Source organism: Aegilops tauschii, chromosome 4, assembly GCF_002575655.3.
Source record: "Aegilops tauschii subsp. strangulata cultivar AL8/78 chromosome 4, Aet v6.0, whole genome shotgun sequence".
In the NCBI taxonomy this organism is placed as follows: Eukaryota; Viridiplantae; Streptophyta; class Magnoliopsida; order Poales; family Poaceae; genus Aegilops; species Aegilops tauschii.
The window spans coordinates 2,560,313-2,575,939 of NC_053038.3; the positions used below are offsets into that span (position 1 = coordinate 2,560,313).

The 15,627-nt window shown below is 46.8% G+C and overlaps 1 long non-coding RNA gene across 1 annotated transcript; it reads right to left on the reverse strand.

The window, feature by feature from the left end:
- Positions 1 to 2,720: 2,720 nt before the first annotated feature.
- On the reverse strand, positions 2,721 to 5,986 carry LOC141021144 (uncharacterized). Its single transcript, XR_012181153.1, has 2 exons — positions 3,076 to 5,986; positions 2,721 to 2,958 (listed from the first exon to the last, which is right to left on the reverse strand). It is a non-coding gene; the product is annotated as an uncharacterized lncRNA (long non-coding RNA).
- Between the last annotated feature and the right edge of the window lie 9,641 nt (positions 5,987 to 15,627).

Below are 15,627 nucleotides of genomic sequence, written 5' to 3' on the forward strand. Positions count from 1 at the left end.
TTATTTTCATTTGTATTTTTTATCGAATGCAGATGAGCTTGGGTAGAAATGGATATTTGCCTCATTCATCCTTTTTCGCCCGATCGTTGGCCCGTATTGGGCTGGCTCGTGTCTCGTCTTGCTGGATGGCTTCGATTTGCTAGCTAACATCTTTTGTTATAGATAATGTACGTTGACCTCCTATATATATGAAAACTATAAGAAAAAAATGTTGCCATCAATTTATCTTCTACTAGTGAGCACAAGATGTTTGTGGTAATGCTTGAGTGAGTTGCCCTGGCGGCGAGCTGCCAAGTGACCTCTGAATGTGGCGGTGGACAAGGTTGGGATTTTCTATGGTTTGACCTTGTCAAAAAACTTAAGCACAAAATAAGCTCCCCACGAAATTATTTCACGATCTGACCCTTTTCAAAAACGCCAAAAGCCGTGGCGTTGCTGCTCTATTTGGAAACGCCAAGCCAGCCTAAGTTGCTGGCCTGTTCGGAACGCTACATGGCAGGGCAGAAACGCCAGCATCTATGGCGTTGCTGTAAACGACAAGGACTTTGGCGTTGCTACCCCAACTCCAAATGTCATAGGGTGCGGCGTTTCCAACAAGAAGTGCCCATTTGCCACTTATCTATTAAGGAAAGAAACGTTGTGTGGCCCGGCGTATCCATGTGGGGCAGAAACGCCACAAACCGTGGCGTTATCAAAAGGGCCAGATCGCGAAATAAAATCGGAGAGAGTTCATTTTGTGCTAAATTTTCCTGATAAGGTCAAAACAGTGAAAAAGACTGAGAAGGTTATCTTGCGCTAGTGGTGAGCACAAGGTGTTTGTGCTAATGCTTGAGCGAGTTGCCTTGGCGGCGAGTGGCTAGCAAGTGGCCAAGTGACCGCTCAATGTGGTGGTGGACAAGGCCTCGTACATGATCCTACCCTTAATCGATTCATTGTTTTTGCCATTAGCAACCTTTGTTACGTGACACGGCCACTTGACCCAGACAACCCTGGTACATGGTGATTGGCGTTTGCTCTATAACGAACCACGGGCATTGTACAGGGGATGTTGTATGGAGGATGTGCCCAAGGGACACGGAGGGCAGCCCTCACACCCGGCTCAATAGTTTAGTTTAAACATTCCCTTGCGCTGATGGGATTCAATGACAGATGTGCCATGTGATGGTCAAGCTCATCATCTAGAGATTGACTGTTGGAACTAATCTTGTTATTAGTATTAAGCATTTAATATTAGGTCATGTTTAATTTGTTGCGTTGTGTAATAGCCACGTAGAGTTGCATTAGTCAGCCAAGTACAGAGAAAATTGCATGCTCGGCAACATGGCGTAGCGGCCGGATCAGCAGCAGAGAGATAGAGCAAGTGCACGCAAGCAGGTCGGCAAGCCAGGAGATGAGTGGTCGTAGTCATGTATATGTGTATTAGGTGACCAAGTGATCAGTGCATGTGGAGAGATGTGACCTGCATGCACATGTACTATTAGTGTGGTCAGGTCGTACTTAGTGTGAGGCTGCATGCACGCAGTTTGGCCTGGTTGTATGACCGTTGAGGAAGGCAGTACTAGTGTTGAACATGGGCGTGCAAGTAGCTTGTGGTAAGTAAAAATAGGATCAAGTAGGTGCGGCTTGACCGGCGTGTGTGCATGCTAGTGGTTAGTGGGTGCGTGATAGTCGTGTGAGTCCGGCTATTAAAACCATGTATTTGCATCATGTATGTGTGAGAAGGAACAAGAGAAAAGGCAAGTGCGTGTGCCACCAAAAAATGCTCTGCGTGTTCATTATCTTCTTCCACCTTGAGTTTGTGTGCGTGAGTCTACTTCCTCCTCCTGGGCTGTTCCAACATTGACCACGTCTAGATATATTGTGGTCAAGTGGACGCTAGGCACCCATCAACGAGGGCGGAAAGGAGGATAATCGGTGACGCATGGGATGCTACATTAATATAGAGCATGTGCGCCAGCACAGGGTAGCACGAGAGTTTTTTCGGTCATGCTTATTAGGCTAGATGCGTGTGATATATTCTTTTCTCTCATTGCAACGCACGTACATATTTGCTAGTACTAGTATATGTATACGTGCAATGCACGTCAATATCAGGCAAAATATATACATGTTGATATTAGGCAGAAAATTAATTGCACATTAATATTAGGTAGGATGTCAATTACAAGTTAATTATATAATAGTCTATATTTGGTATGTTATTAATTGCGTGCTAAACATGTTGATCGGTTACCATTGGAGGAACATAGATCATTGGATTGACACTGTTTGATGGCTGAGATTTGTTGAATATGCCTTTTTGGGTCTTTTTATATTGACTAGTCAATGTACGTGCAATGCATGTTAATTTGGAAATATATTAAGTGCATGCGGATATTAATTAGGATGTTATTTACGTGTTATTATGTGATTAGCACTATTTTTGGCATGAAATTAACTGCACGCTAAATGTGTTGAGCGCTTGACATTGAAGCAGTCTAGGTCGTTGGATTGACATAATTTGATGGCCAAGATTAATTGGATATGCCCCTTTGGGTCTTTTTATATTGATATATATATAGATGATGTAGATATAGATAGATGATACTAAATATAGTATCACGCGGTACTCACTATCAAAAGGTATTGTAAACCTGCTTCGTGAGTTTCCATTCCAGGAAGGATCGCGTTTATTTAGCATGTCTTAATGTGTTTACATTTTGTATTGTAGCAAAAAGATATAGTAGTAAATTATTGCATTTATTATATCATGAGAAGATACATATTGTTCTTCTTCGTTGCTTGCACATACGAGCTTGTAAGAACATTATTCTGACCCATCCTTGCTACAGCAACAGAATGTCCTTCCAAATTGTTTTACGCAAGAACTCGCTTTTGCCTCGTAACCTTGGCTAGCACATGTATCCTTGCATTTACCATCTGAGCAATTCGGCGTATCATCACAATTCCCTATACGAGCTGTGGAGAATAAAATGTAATGCAACAAAAATAATCAGAACGCCACAATAACTCCAACAAATGGTACAAAAATATAAAACTATATGTGCAAGTAAATAAAAATGTTTATGTGCCTACCTGATGTATCATATGATTGGGCAGTGGTTAAGATGGCCAACAAAGCCACTATGCCTAGTACCCATGTGATTTTGCTTCCAAAAGCCATGGATAAGAGCTACACACTCCTTCTGTTGTATAGTTCTTCCGGTAAAATGTTATAGAACTAGTGATGTCGTTTCTTGTGTTTATATAGAGGGCCACTAAAATTGGTCGCAATCAATGTCTTCCATATTTGTTCTTTCATGATAAATGATTTCTCCCATATCCAAGCACATTATTATTAGGATACATTCATGGCAATAAACTCATTCCTATTTATTCTAGTATGCTGAATATTTTCTCCCAAGATCAGACTCATTGGTTGTTCAAGGTAAATCATTAAAATAGATTGCACGTAACATTGATGTTTTTGGCTTAAATCTTCTACATTATTTTTTGTCAATCATTCCTATGCTAGCTGGAATTAATCAATTCTACTGAGTATTGGTAAATTGTTGATCCAACGATATGTCGAAGAAGTAGGAACGCGACGGAATCATGTAGTGGTCTATCAGGACAACACCACGGGTTATATAGGTTCAGGCCTCCCCGAGGACAATAGCCTTAGTGGCGCGTGTATTGCACTGATATCAAAGAAGGATAACAAGGGCCTTGGAGACTAATCAAGATAGGATCTACAACTAGGCAGGAGATGGGATGTGCCATCACGTCTAACATATCCGAAGTAATGCTTACATGGCTATATGGATGGAATTTTTTACAAGGCTTTTATAATTGGTTTAGTTTCCTTTTCTCATTGTAATATGCATTATGATCCCATTGCATTGATCCCATTATTCCATAGACTATAGCATGCCCATATCATTTTGTTGAGTTTGGTTTGCCTTGTTACCAGATTATTTATAGTTTGGCACAATGTTTGTTTCTATCTATATCATGTAGGGTTTTGCGCCAAAGTTGCAAATTCTTCTATTCCTGTAGAATTCTCTGCACTCGACACACTGTTCTCATATCATTGATCGAGTGGCATCTTCATTTGTACACAAAATATGGTATGTATATGTTGCATGACTGACCGACACACAACATGTAGCATGTCTATTCCTAAGTGGCGAGACATGTGTGACTCAACTCTTGGGTAAAGATGTACACCCTTTGCAAAAGCATTCAATCTGCTCGACTAGCCACTATCCACGGTATTGGGTAAATTAATATGGTTAGCTCTTTTAAGCTGAGCCCCTTGGCAGGGATGTTCTAAAATAGGTTGTGGTTAAGTCACTCAGGGTATTGGTAGGCCGTCATGGGGCACCCGAAAACCACTTGGCAAGGCCATAATTCGAGGCTATAGAAGATTAGGCGAAGCCCTAGTGGTCAATATGTATTTTAGTTCATTGTTAGTTAGTTGCATGCCTGTCATCTTGCAACCAGTTATACATACACTAACTTGTTAATTCTGGAATTTCTGCGTTGTTAGGAAATTTCCTCAGAGGAGAACATGATAACCCATGGTTGTGCGCAAGTGATTTCAATGAGTTGCTCGATGAGAATGATCAATCTGGACTCTGGAGGTGTGCACAGGGAGGAGTACGTGGATGATGGATGGTTTTCGGGAGGTGGTCAATTTCTATCGCTTCACAGATTTTGGCATAACTCGAAAGGACTAAAGGCTAAAGCTAGAACATCTATAGTGACAGATGAGGGCGAATCGTAACTTAGAAGAAGGCCACCTTCAAACTGCTTAAAATCAAGAAATTGTAAGGATGTTGGACTACCGCGTATTTGGGACTACCGGCAGCAGGGAAACAGAAGCTCTTTGAGAACACAATGGTTGCACACATCTAGAGAACCGAGTCTGATCCTTGTGCCTTGCTAGTTGGCATTAGTACATCAGACTGGGATAACGGGGGTGGTCGGCAGAGGCCGTTCAAGTTCGAAAGTGCATGTAGTAGGCATGGAGCGTACCATAGAGGATTATTGGGTGCCGATTAACTAAAATTTGGAGCATGTCTATGAAGCACTTGGTGAGGTTAAAGACATAGTAGATACTACGGAAATGGAGCAAGGAGGAATTTGCTCTGTCAAAAAAAGCTAAAGACTATGTGTGCAATGTTATAAAGAGTGAGAGCTAAATCCCTGTGGAAGGGTGAGGGAGTCCTGGATTAAGGGGTCCTCGGGCGTCCGGCCTGTTAGCTATGGGCCGGACTGATGGGCTGTGAAGATACAAAGACCGAAGACTCTACCCGTGTCCGGATGGGACTCTCCTTGGCGTGGAAGGTAAGCTTGGCGACCAAATATGAAGATTCCTTTCTCTGTAACCGACTTTATGTAACCCTAGATCCCTCCGGTGTCTATATAAACCGGAGGGCTAGGTCCGTAGAGAGGAAGGATAATCATAGTCATACAGACTAGACTTCTAGGTTTTTAGCCATTACGATCTCGCGGTAGATCAACTCTTGTAACACTCATATTCATCAAGATCAATCAAGCAGGAAGTAGGGTATTACCTCCATAGAGAGGGCCCGAACCTGGGTAAACATTGTGTCCCCCGTCTCCTGTTACCATTGACCTTAGACGCACAGTTCGGGACCCCCTACCCGAGATCCGCCGGTTTCGACACCGACATTGGTGCTTTCATTGAGAGTTCCACTGTGCCATCGTCAAAAGGTTTGATGGCTCCTTCGACCATCTACAGCGATGCTGTCTAAGGGGAAGTCTTCCTCCCCGGACAGATCTTCGTATTCGACGGCTTCGCACTGCGGGCCAACTCGCTTGGCCATCTGGAGCAGATCGAAAGCTACGCCCCCGGCCATCAGGTCAGATTTGGAAACTTGAACTTCGTCGCGGATATCCGTGGAGACTTGAGCTTCGACGGATTCGAGACCATGGCAGCCGCTCCCTGCCACCACGATGAACATGATGTAGATCTGTCATCAGACCATACCCAGGAGATAGCACCTATTGCTGCTCTGGCCTTAGATCCGGAGCAGATCGCGCCATCCGAGGATGGGAAGCTCAACCCCGCCATGGAAGCCACAGATTCAGCGGCATTGGAGCCGCACACAGACCTAACTTCAAGTGACATCTATGTCACCAGAACCACGGACTTGTCTCCGGTCACAGGTTCCGAACCATGTGCGTCCGCATACCTCGAGCTTGATCGGACATCTATTGTCGAATTTAGCTCCGCGGACATCTTCCGGCACTCGCCACTAGGCGACGTGCTAAACTCATTAAAAAATCTATCCTTGGCGGGGGACTCACAGCCGAATGATATCCAGTTCGAACTAGAGGCTGATGATGGAGAATTTCGTTTCCCACCCACCGCCCACTTCATAGCCACTGTCGAGGACCTAACCGACATGCTTGATTACGGCTCCGAGGACATCGACGGTATGGACGGCGATGCCGATGAGGAGCAGGGCCAAAACCCGCCGCTTACCGGACGCTGGACGGCCACTTCTTCATACGACATATACATGGTGGATACACCTAAAGAAACTAACGACGATGACAAACCCAGGCGTCAGTGGCGCCGCTCTAAGTCACGTTATGCAAAAAATAGCAATACCAGCACTGGAGTAAACAATACTCCGGACTATGCCGAAGACAATGAAGACCCTGTTGGGGCAATCTCCGAACAGGATGGACGGGAAAACGGGCAAGTTAGCCCTGACGAACAGGCCATACACGACGACTCAGAGGACATTAACTACCTTCCGCTCTCCGAGGATGAGGTGAGCCTCGGCAACGAGGATTTCATCGTGCCTGAGGAACCTCTCGAGCAGGAGCGCTTCAAGCGCCGGCTAATAGCCACTGCAAGGAGCCTGAAAAAGAAGCAGCAGCAGCTTCAAGCTGACCAAGACCTGCTCAACGATAGATGGACGGATGTCCTAGCAGCCGAAGAATACGGCCGCAAGCGCCCAGCCAAAAGCTACCCGAAGCGCAAATTACTACCTCAGTTCGATGACGAGGCGCCAGAGCCCGCACCATCATTGCGCAATGCAGCTGACCGACCACTACGTGGTCGGGATAAAGCAGCAACTCAAGCCGAACAGCAGCCCGCCCTGCCTCATCGTAAAGGCAGAAATAAAACAGCTCGTGGTTATACATACGACCTTCGGCAGGACCTGGACAATAGAGCAGGACATACCAGATCGATCTACAGATCGCGAGGACGTGCCCCGACACGTGACGATGACTATCTATTCGGACGTGACAGGCCTAGTCACACCCAGGCCGAAAACCACAGACGGACTCCATCGGAGCTACGTCGCAATGTGGCCCAATATAGAGGCGCCGCACACCCTCTTTGCTTCACGGACGAAGTAATGGAGCGCGAATTCCCACAGAAGGAAACCCGTGAATATCGAATCATATGATGGAACAACTGACCCCGTGGTATGGATCGAGGATTTCCTTCTCCACATCCATATGGCCCGCGGAGATGACCTTCATGCCATCAAATACCTCCCACTAAAACTCAAAGGGCCATCTCGGCACTGGCTAAACAGTCTGCCTGAAAACTCTATTGGAAGTTGGGAGGATTTGGAAGACGCCTTCCGCGACAACTTCCAAGGTACATATGTCCGGCCACCAGATGCCGATGACTTAAGTCACATCGTCCAGCAGCCCGGAGAGTCAGCCAGGAAGCTCTGGACTAGGTTCTTAGTTAAAAATAACCAAATCGTTGACCATCCGGACGCGGAAGCCCTAGCGGCCTTCAAACACAGCGTCCGGAACGAGTGGCTCGCCCGCCACCTCGGTCAAGAAAAACCAAAATCCATGTGAGCCCTTACCGCTCTGATGACCCGCTTTTGCGCGGGAGAAGACAGCTGGCTAGCTCGTAGAAGCAACAGCGCCAGCGATTCAGGCACTTCCGAAGTCCGAGACGGCAATGGCAAGCCACGACGCAGTAAACACAAACGTCACAATGATAATGAAAGAACGCACGACACAGCAGTCAACGCCGGATTCAGCGGTCCCAAACCCGGTCAACGGAAAAAGCCATTCAAGGTAAACAGAGACGGACCATCCAATTTAGACAAGATATTGGATCGGCCCTGCCAGATCCATGGCAACCCCGATAAACCAGCGAATCACACCAACAGAAGTTGTTGGGTCTTCAAACAGGCCGGCAAGCTCAACGTCGAACACAAGGGGAAGAGGCCGCCCGGTGACAGCGACGACGAAGAGACTCACCAACCAAATACCGGGGGTCAGAAGCAATTTCCCCCCAAAGTAAAAACAGTGAACATGGTATACGTGACACACACATCCATAGGGGAGCATGAGAAGCACTCCCTCCGGACTAAGGATCATACTACGGCCACTTCAGCTGAAGTACAAAGCGGTCTTATTAAACCGCATAATTTGTCGGCCATTAAGCCGCCGGTCTCCATTCAGCAGGACGGACCAATTTCAGAGCTGGACTAGCAGTTCGGCTTCTGCCGTCCGCCCCATACACCTGCGAAATTTGTACCGCGCATACATAACTATGCACTTAAAATACCCTGGACATCGGCGGAAGCACAATACGGACGGGCCTACAAGTACGCTCATAACCTCCTTCCTTTTTTTTCTAAACACTACAGGAATCAGCTAGTTTGTCGTCTGGCGGTAACAGACGGCAAAGAGCGGAATACAGACGGCAAAGAGTTTGCCGTCAGCCGGCTGACGGCAAAGAGGATGGCGACAAAGACTGCTTTGCCGTCAGCTTTTATTCGGGCATACGGCAAAGATTTTGCCGTCATCCAAACTACCTTTGCCGTCCTGCACGTATACCCCAGACGGTAAAGAAAAGCATCGTTGCTATCAGCTAGAATCTGTGCCTTTGCCCTCTGCCTCAAAAATCACTAACGGCAAAGAATGTTTTTATATTAAAAAAAGGAACAAACAGACCACGACAAAAACCACAATATCCATCAACACTTGCTGTTCCAGTACTCCACGGATGAATTTCACAATACAAAATTGTTCCATTTCACAAAATAAATAGATTACACACGAACGGATTACACAGAGTAGATGCAAATGAATTAGTACACGCAAATGAATTACACAGCATACAAGAGGCATATCTCACCAAAAAAATTACAAGAGGGATGGGACTCAAGGCGTCCACCACTGCAACGGAGCTTGCCACGCTCATCCACGAGGTGGTGCGGCACTGCAGCATCAAGGGATGGGGCCGGTGGCTGGTGGGGGCGACGGGATAGGGGCCGGAGGCCGGCAGGGGCAAAGCAGGACGGTGCTGGCTTGGCGGCGCCGGAGGCGGAGAGGAAAGGAGCTGGCGGCCGGTGGGGGCGACCGGGGACGGGGTCGGCGGCCGGCGGGGGACGGGGCCGGAGCCGGCGGCCGACGTGGGCGACGGGGTAGGAGCGCTGAGGTCGGCCGTGGCGGTCGGTGTGCGAGGTGGTGGCCGGTGAGGCTAGGGTAGTCGAGGTGGTGGGGGCGCCGGTGTGGTCTGGATCGAGAGGGAGAGAGAGGTACGAGAGAGAGAGAGAATCGTGGTGGGCAGGTGGGCAGGTGGGGGTGGGGTGGAGGATAAGGTGAGGTCGTGGGGCACGTGGGCCGTTGGGCGTCGGGTGGAGGATAAGGTGGATGTGTGCACCAGATTCTGCCATGTCACGGATCCGCGTGATCGATCCGTGGGCTGTGTTTCTTCTTTGCCGTCTGCATTTATATTACAGACGGCAAAGAGCTCACTTTGCCGTCGGCATTTTATATTACAAACTGTAAAGATCTTTGTCGTCTGTAATATAGAATGCAGACGGCAAAGTGAGCTATTTGCCGTCTGTGTTTTTTTCCGCAGACGGCAAAGTATATTTTGCCATCAGTTTTTCTTTGCCGTCTACTGATGACGGCAAACCCTTTCTTTGCCGTCTGTCCGATGAAAAGCTGACGGCAAAGACGCCCCTTGACTGCAAATTAGCTGTTTCCCGTAGTGAAACTACTCTTTCTTTTTCATTATCCTTTACCACAGGTGGCTCAAAGGCTGGTCATCTCATTGACTCTATCGGAGTCCGGGTTCGTACATTCACCCAAAGGTTATTCCTGTTAAGGAATCCCTTTACCGAGGAAAGGCGGCGCAGACGTGCGACAGGAGGTCCAAAACAACTTTTTGTAGACCGCACTCTCTATTTCGAGCCAGTAAAGTGCCTTTTTCCTCAGCCTTCGACCCCTGGCATGTCAAATAGCCGGGATGGCGGCGTTGTTATCTGTAAAATAACGATTGGCATATCACTCAGGTCCCGTGAACATAATCCGTATTCAGTATTTGCTTTTTTGTAAAAAAACTGAATTTTGCTCCTTTGGTTGTTTCACACACACCTCGGCACAAAATTGCCAGGGGCTCGGTATGGGAACAAATGAGTTGCCGACAAGTCCGAACAGCTTATTAGCTTACTTCGGCGTCGCGAGTTTGGTCTTATATGCATCAGCTCCGAATCATGTCTTGGGTCAATAGTTGGGTTGCCCGGCTCCTGTGCTTGCTACCTTATGTTCCGCTCTATCGGCTAGGGTAGTAAAGGGAGAACTACTGCGATTGTGCTTCCGGTTCATCTGGTCAAGCACCTCAGTAGAGAAAGCCGAAAACTGACTGTCATGATGAGGCGAGAGTTGGTCAACCACTCAATGACTTATCGGAATCTTTGTGGGTGGGAGAGCCTATCGATCCCTTGGCAATGGCCATCTGGAAGAATTACGCTCCAAACAAATGTAGAATTTTCCTCTGGCTGGCAAACAAGAATCGTCTCTTCACCAACGAACGGCGTTTTCACAGAGGCATCACAACTTCTCCGGCTTGCCCTCTCTGTCCGGGGACGGAGTTCGTAAACCACCTGCTTCTGCACTGCCCGGAGCTCACTACTCTGTGGGGAGAACTCTCCTCTCTCACTCCAGGTATACCCGCAGATCTTTGGGATCTTTGGGCCAACGACATGCAGAATAAAATTCGCTCTACAATAATCCTCGCCATCCTTTGGAACATTTGGAAAAGAAGGAATGCAAAAGTCTTCAGGGATGACACTCGACCGGTTCACCTCATCGCTCGTTCTGCCGCTGATGATGTTCTGCTTGGTCTAGCAGATGTAATAATGAGCAAGCGCAAGGTTTGCTGCGCGACTGGGGTACCATGTTGTTTCACCTATCTATGAGATTGTAAACTAAAGCCGGATACCTCTGCTCCTCCTCCCTCCTCTGTTCCTCTGCTGCAAATATTATCTGGTTATTAATGCAAAGGTTCAGGCCGGCGTAAGCCCGCCGTAGCGCCGTCAAAAAAAAAAGTTGATATGCTTGGGAGGAGAGTGGGAGTTAAAACATACCTTCAGTGTTTGGCAGTGCTAAAACAGCCTGGAGCGTGATCTCTGTTTCATTGCAGTAGGAGTAAAGTTGAGGATATATAGCTGTGATGAAGAACTTGATCCTTCCATTTATCACTCTAGAATGCAATGGTATTTCCTATTCCAGAGATACATAGAGCATTTTCTTTGTAGAGTGGCAAAAGTTCTGCACAGATTTTCACCAGAATGATCCAACTGGTTTGTCACTAGGAAGGTGTTGAGAGTAGCATGTTTCCCAGACCTTCTGTACTCTACATAGCTAGCAGCAGGAATTTAGCTGCTGGGAAACAGTATGCACTCAACCTTCTGTTGTTTATGTTTGTTTAGGATTTCACTAAATCATTATATGAAATGGGGGGCCCCCGATAATTTTGGTACTTGTAGGTTACTCTGCTGTTTGTTGTGCATGCAGTGCAAATATATGGTCAAATGAAGTTCCATTTCATTTAGGCAGCTCTTGCTGCTCTCAATTTGTCTAGGTAATTGTTAAACAGCAAGTCGGTCAACCTGCTAGGTTTCAGGTTCTCAAACTGAATCTACTGCATGATGCATGCGCTCTTCTCCAGTTCGATCTCTTGAAAAAGGGCAGAGCAGCCGATCAGAGGAAGATGCTGCAGCAACTAAAGGAGACATATGGCAGAATTTCACAAGTAAACCCTACAACATGGAGACAAATATGGAGCCAAGTTTGTTGGTAATGTATAGTTCGATTGCTCTGTCCGATATGAGTAATCTCATATCTATCATCGGTTCCATCATAGTTTCAATCGTATGCACGTTTTTTCTTTTTTGACAAAGGAAATATATTAATATCACGGAGATACCAATTACACCCGGCCTCTACAACGACGAGATGTCCTAAAGACATTACAGATGCACGCAACCCAAAAACAAAAAGAAGAAGAAAAAACGAAAGATCCCGCTACAGTGATCGATTCGTTGTCACTGCAGCACGAACCACCACCAAGACAACACTCTAAGTCCAAATTCTCCAAAAGCGACACCTCCAAGAAGGAAATAGTGCACAAGCGCCATCGTCGCCCTATCATAGATCTTAGGATTTCACCCAGAAGAAAATCTGCATTCGCAAAATCAGAACTTAGCTAAATCGGAATTTATTTCTTCTTGTTGTTCAATTTCGCATGGCAGGTTCAGTCGGAGCATGAAGATGAAGATGACTAATAGGGCAAGATGCAAAGGATATGTATGTCCATCTGCTGCTAGTTATTCTCTTTTGCGTATTCTTCTTACCTTTTTCTGTACCAAAAATCCAGAACCATTCTCTTCATCTCCATGGTGAATTTTGTTCTTATTTTCTTTCACAAGAATTGGGATTTTAGTTTATCAAGGGCCAAAGAGGATAGGAATATCAACGAGACAAAGAAATTTCATGTTCAACACTTTTTCATTTGAGTCGTCTCATGCAAGAGAAAAAGTGTCGTCAACAATTGCATACTACTTCTTCGAGAAGATATGTCGTTTTTACCAAAAGATGAGAAAAAAACTCAAGGAATATATATCACGTACAATATGTAGAAACCACTGTTATAGCTGCAATCATGCATTCAGATACTCCCTGTAGTGTCCAGGATAGATTAGCACAAGAATGGCATGTTGTTCATTAGCACAAAAAGGACTCGTACATCAAATACCAGATGAGAGGGATGGACTTTAGTTCATCCTAAACTACTTTCCCGGACAGCCAAATGACTGAGGCAACACTGTAGGAATGTGGGCACCCCAGCCTAGGCGGTAACATTGGTGCACTCGGCGGTAAGCCTCGATAGCTGTAGCGGTACAGTCCATCAACTCCGTCCTCGGTGGCAGCAGTCACAGACATTTCTCATCCTTGGTGGCGGCAGCTCCGTTGAGAGGAGGATGGGCACATGTAGAATCCTATGTATGACTCGGCGCGACATGAAGGAAGGCATTAATGGGAGGCGAGACACCAAAGGAGGCATGCCAATGGAGGCGCATGGATAGTGGTGGTTTTCATTGTACGGATGGCGCGTGGTACAACAGGAGCGTCGACCACGACTTTCACCATGACTACAGGGAGTGGAACAGGAGAGATGTAGTGTGACGCTGAATCAAGGAGAGATCAGAGAGGAGATGGGATGTGGTGTCGGATCGGGGAGATATAGGAGACGGGGCGGGAATGCTCAATGGAAAAGGGGGAATGGGAGGTGGGGAGGTGACCCAATAGACCTGGGTGCATGGGGTGGGTACCCATTCGTAACAAAAAACGATGGGAGTTGAAGACGGAAAAAAATAGAAACAAGACGCGCGGGGGGGAGGGGGGTGGCTTTTTTGTGTGTCAAAATCATAAGATCTATTATCGTAGTTCAACGGAAGTACAAAATATCTCAAATATAATAAAAGTTATATCAGGATTCCATAACCACCGACCACTATTTCCGCCAGAACGAGCCGCCGACACGCGGCCGTCGCCGCTCCTCTACCGAAGCCGCCTTGACTTTGTCGATGACAACCGGGAAGTCATCATGCATGTGCCCCTAAGAACCAGCGCCCCGCAGCCGCGGTTGTCTCCATTGAACCCTTGCATAGACCCGACCAAATCTTGTCACAAGACGAGAAACATTGACCTCACCGCCCCAAGAACATGGCATGAATATACGCCGGAGCGTTATCGACTACGTCTAGACGGACGAACTCAAGGAGAACCGGAGCCCGGAAGACAAACCCGAAGAAGCGCAACCATCCGTCTGAGTGTCACGCCTGCAAAGAATAAAAACCCTAACCTAAATACTAATGGGAGCTGAGGCACCGGGATTCTCCTCCCCACCAACGTCGCCAGTCGTTAGGGGAGGAAACAAAAGGACATATATTGATTTCTTTGTTGCAATTGATTATATATGACGTTGGGAAGGCTTGATGAAGCGATCGAGCGAACAAGGTGATAGTGAAAGCTAGATCTTTCTTTGTAAGTAGTAGCGAATTGGTGATGGCCTGGTATGATTGAGGTGAGAGGAAGCGATTAATGTTGTTAATGTGGCTTGCAAAATAAATGTGCCATTAACGTTGTTTCTAAGTCAGTTGTAGTTAGTGTTGTTTTCAAGTCCAATTACAATTAATATGTTGTTTTAAGTATTTTCGGTAATGTGGAGGATACATCATTAGAGCCATGAGGGACATTCGGTAATGTGGTTGAATAGCTTTGATCATATGGATTCACACAAATAATCTTGCTTTTATAGGTATTGGTAGTAGATTGGCTTAGCTTTTGAAATTCCTTCGACGTAGTGTTTCACAAAGGTAAACCAATTTGCTTGAGGCCAGCTCACCCAACAAATGATCATATGCAGAGGAAATTTGAGGCAAGTCAGTACAGATGCCTTATTCTTGTGTCCTACCCAACGAAAAAAATAGCACGCTATTTCGCGGTTATAGCGCGGTTATAGCATATTCGGAAGGGAGACGTTACGTTTTGACAAAATCGGCCGCTACGGCGCTAATCGCGTAATTAGCGCGCTACACACGCTATAACGTTGTAGCGTTTTAACGTTATAACGTGCAGACCATGCAAAACTAAAATAAGCACAGCCCAGCAGGCCCAGCAGGCCCACTCCTTTTATCAGTCTCCCATCTAACTGGCTAACCCTAGTTCTCACATCTCATCCCCTTCCCAGTTCCCAGCCCAGATGAGCGGCGGCGGCGGCGGCAACATCTGGGCGTGAGCGCAGGCGGCGACAACATCTAGTCATCAGCACGGCGGCAACATCTTCACATGAGCAGCGGCGGCATCATCATCTCGCGGCGGCGGCGTCCTCCATGTCGACTCCATCCTATTCCTAGCACAGACGGGCGATGTCAACCGCACCGTCGGCAAGTCAACCACCAGGTAATCAAGCATCCACACCGTCACATACCCACTTTCCCTTGTGCCATCTCCATGCCCTCCCCGTCTCCCGCTATGCCGCCGGCAAGGGCACCACCAGGTGAACGCCGGCAAGAGCACCAACAAAGGGAAGTAGGATTCAGAAGGAGATCCCTGTATATTCAGTTATTCATAGAAAGATGTAGGATCCAGGTGCATATTTACATTTAATTTTTTCTCCATTCTCAAATCAGAACTTGCAATGCTTTCTTAACTCCGGTTTTTACTCTTAATGAAGCTGATTGGTGGTCCAATCATGGGTCAAGTGCACCAAATCTCAGGGTATTGGCGATGCGGATTTTGAGTTTGACATGCAGCTCCTCGGCTTGTGAG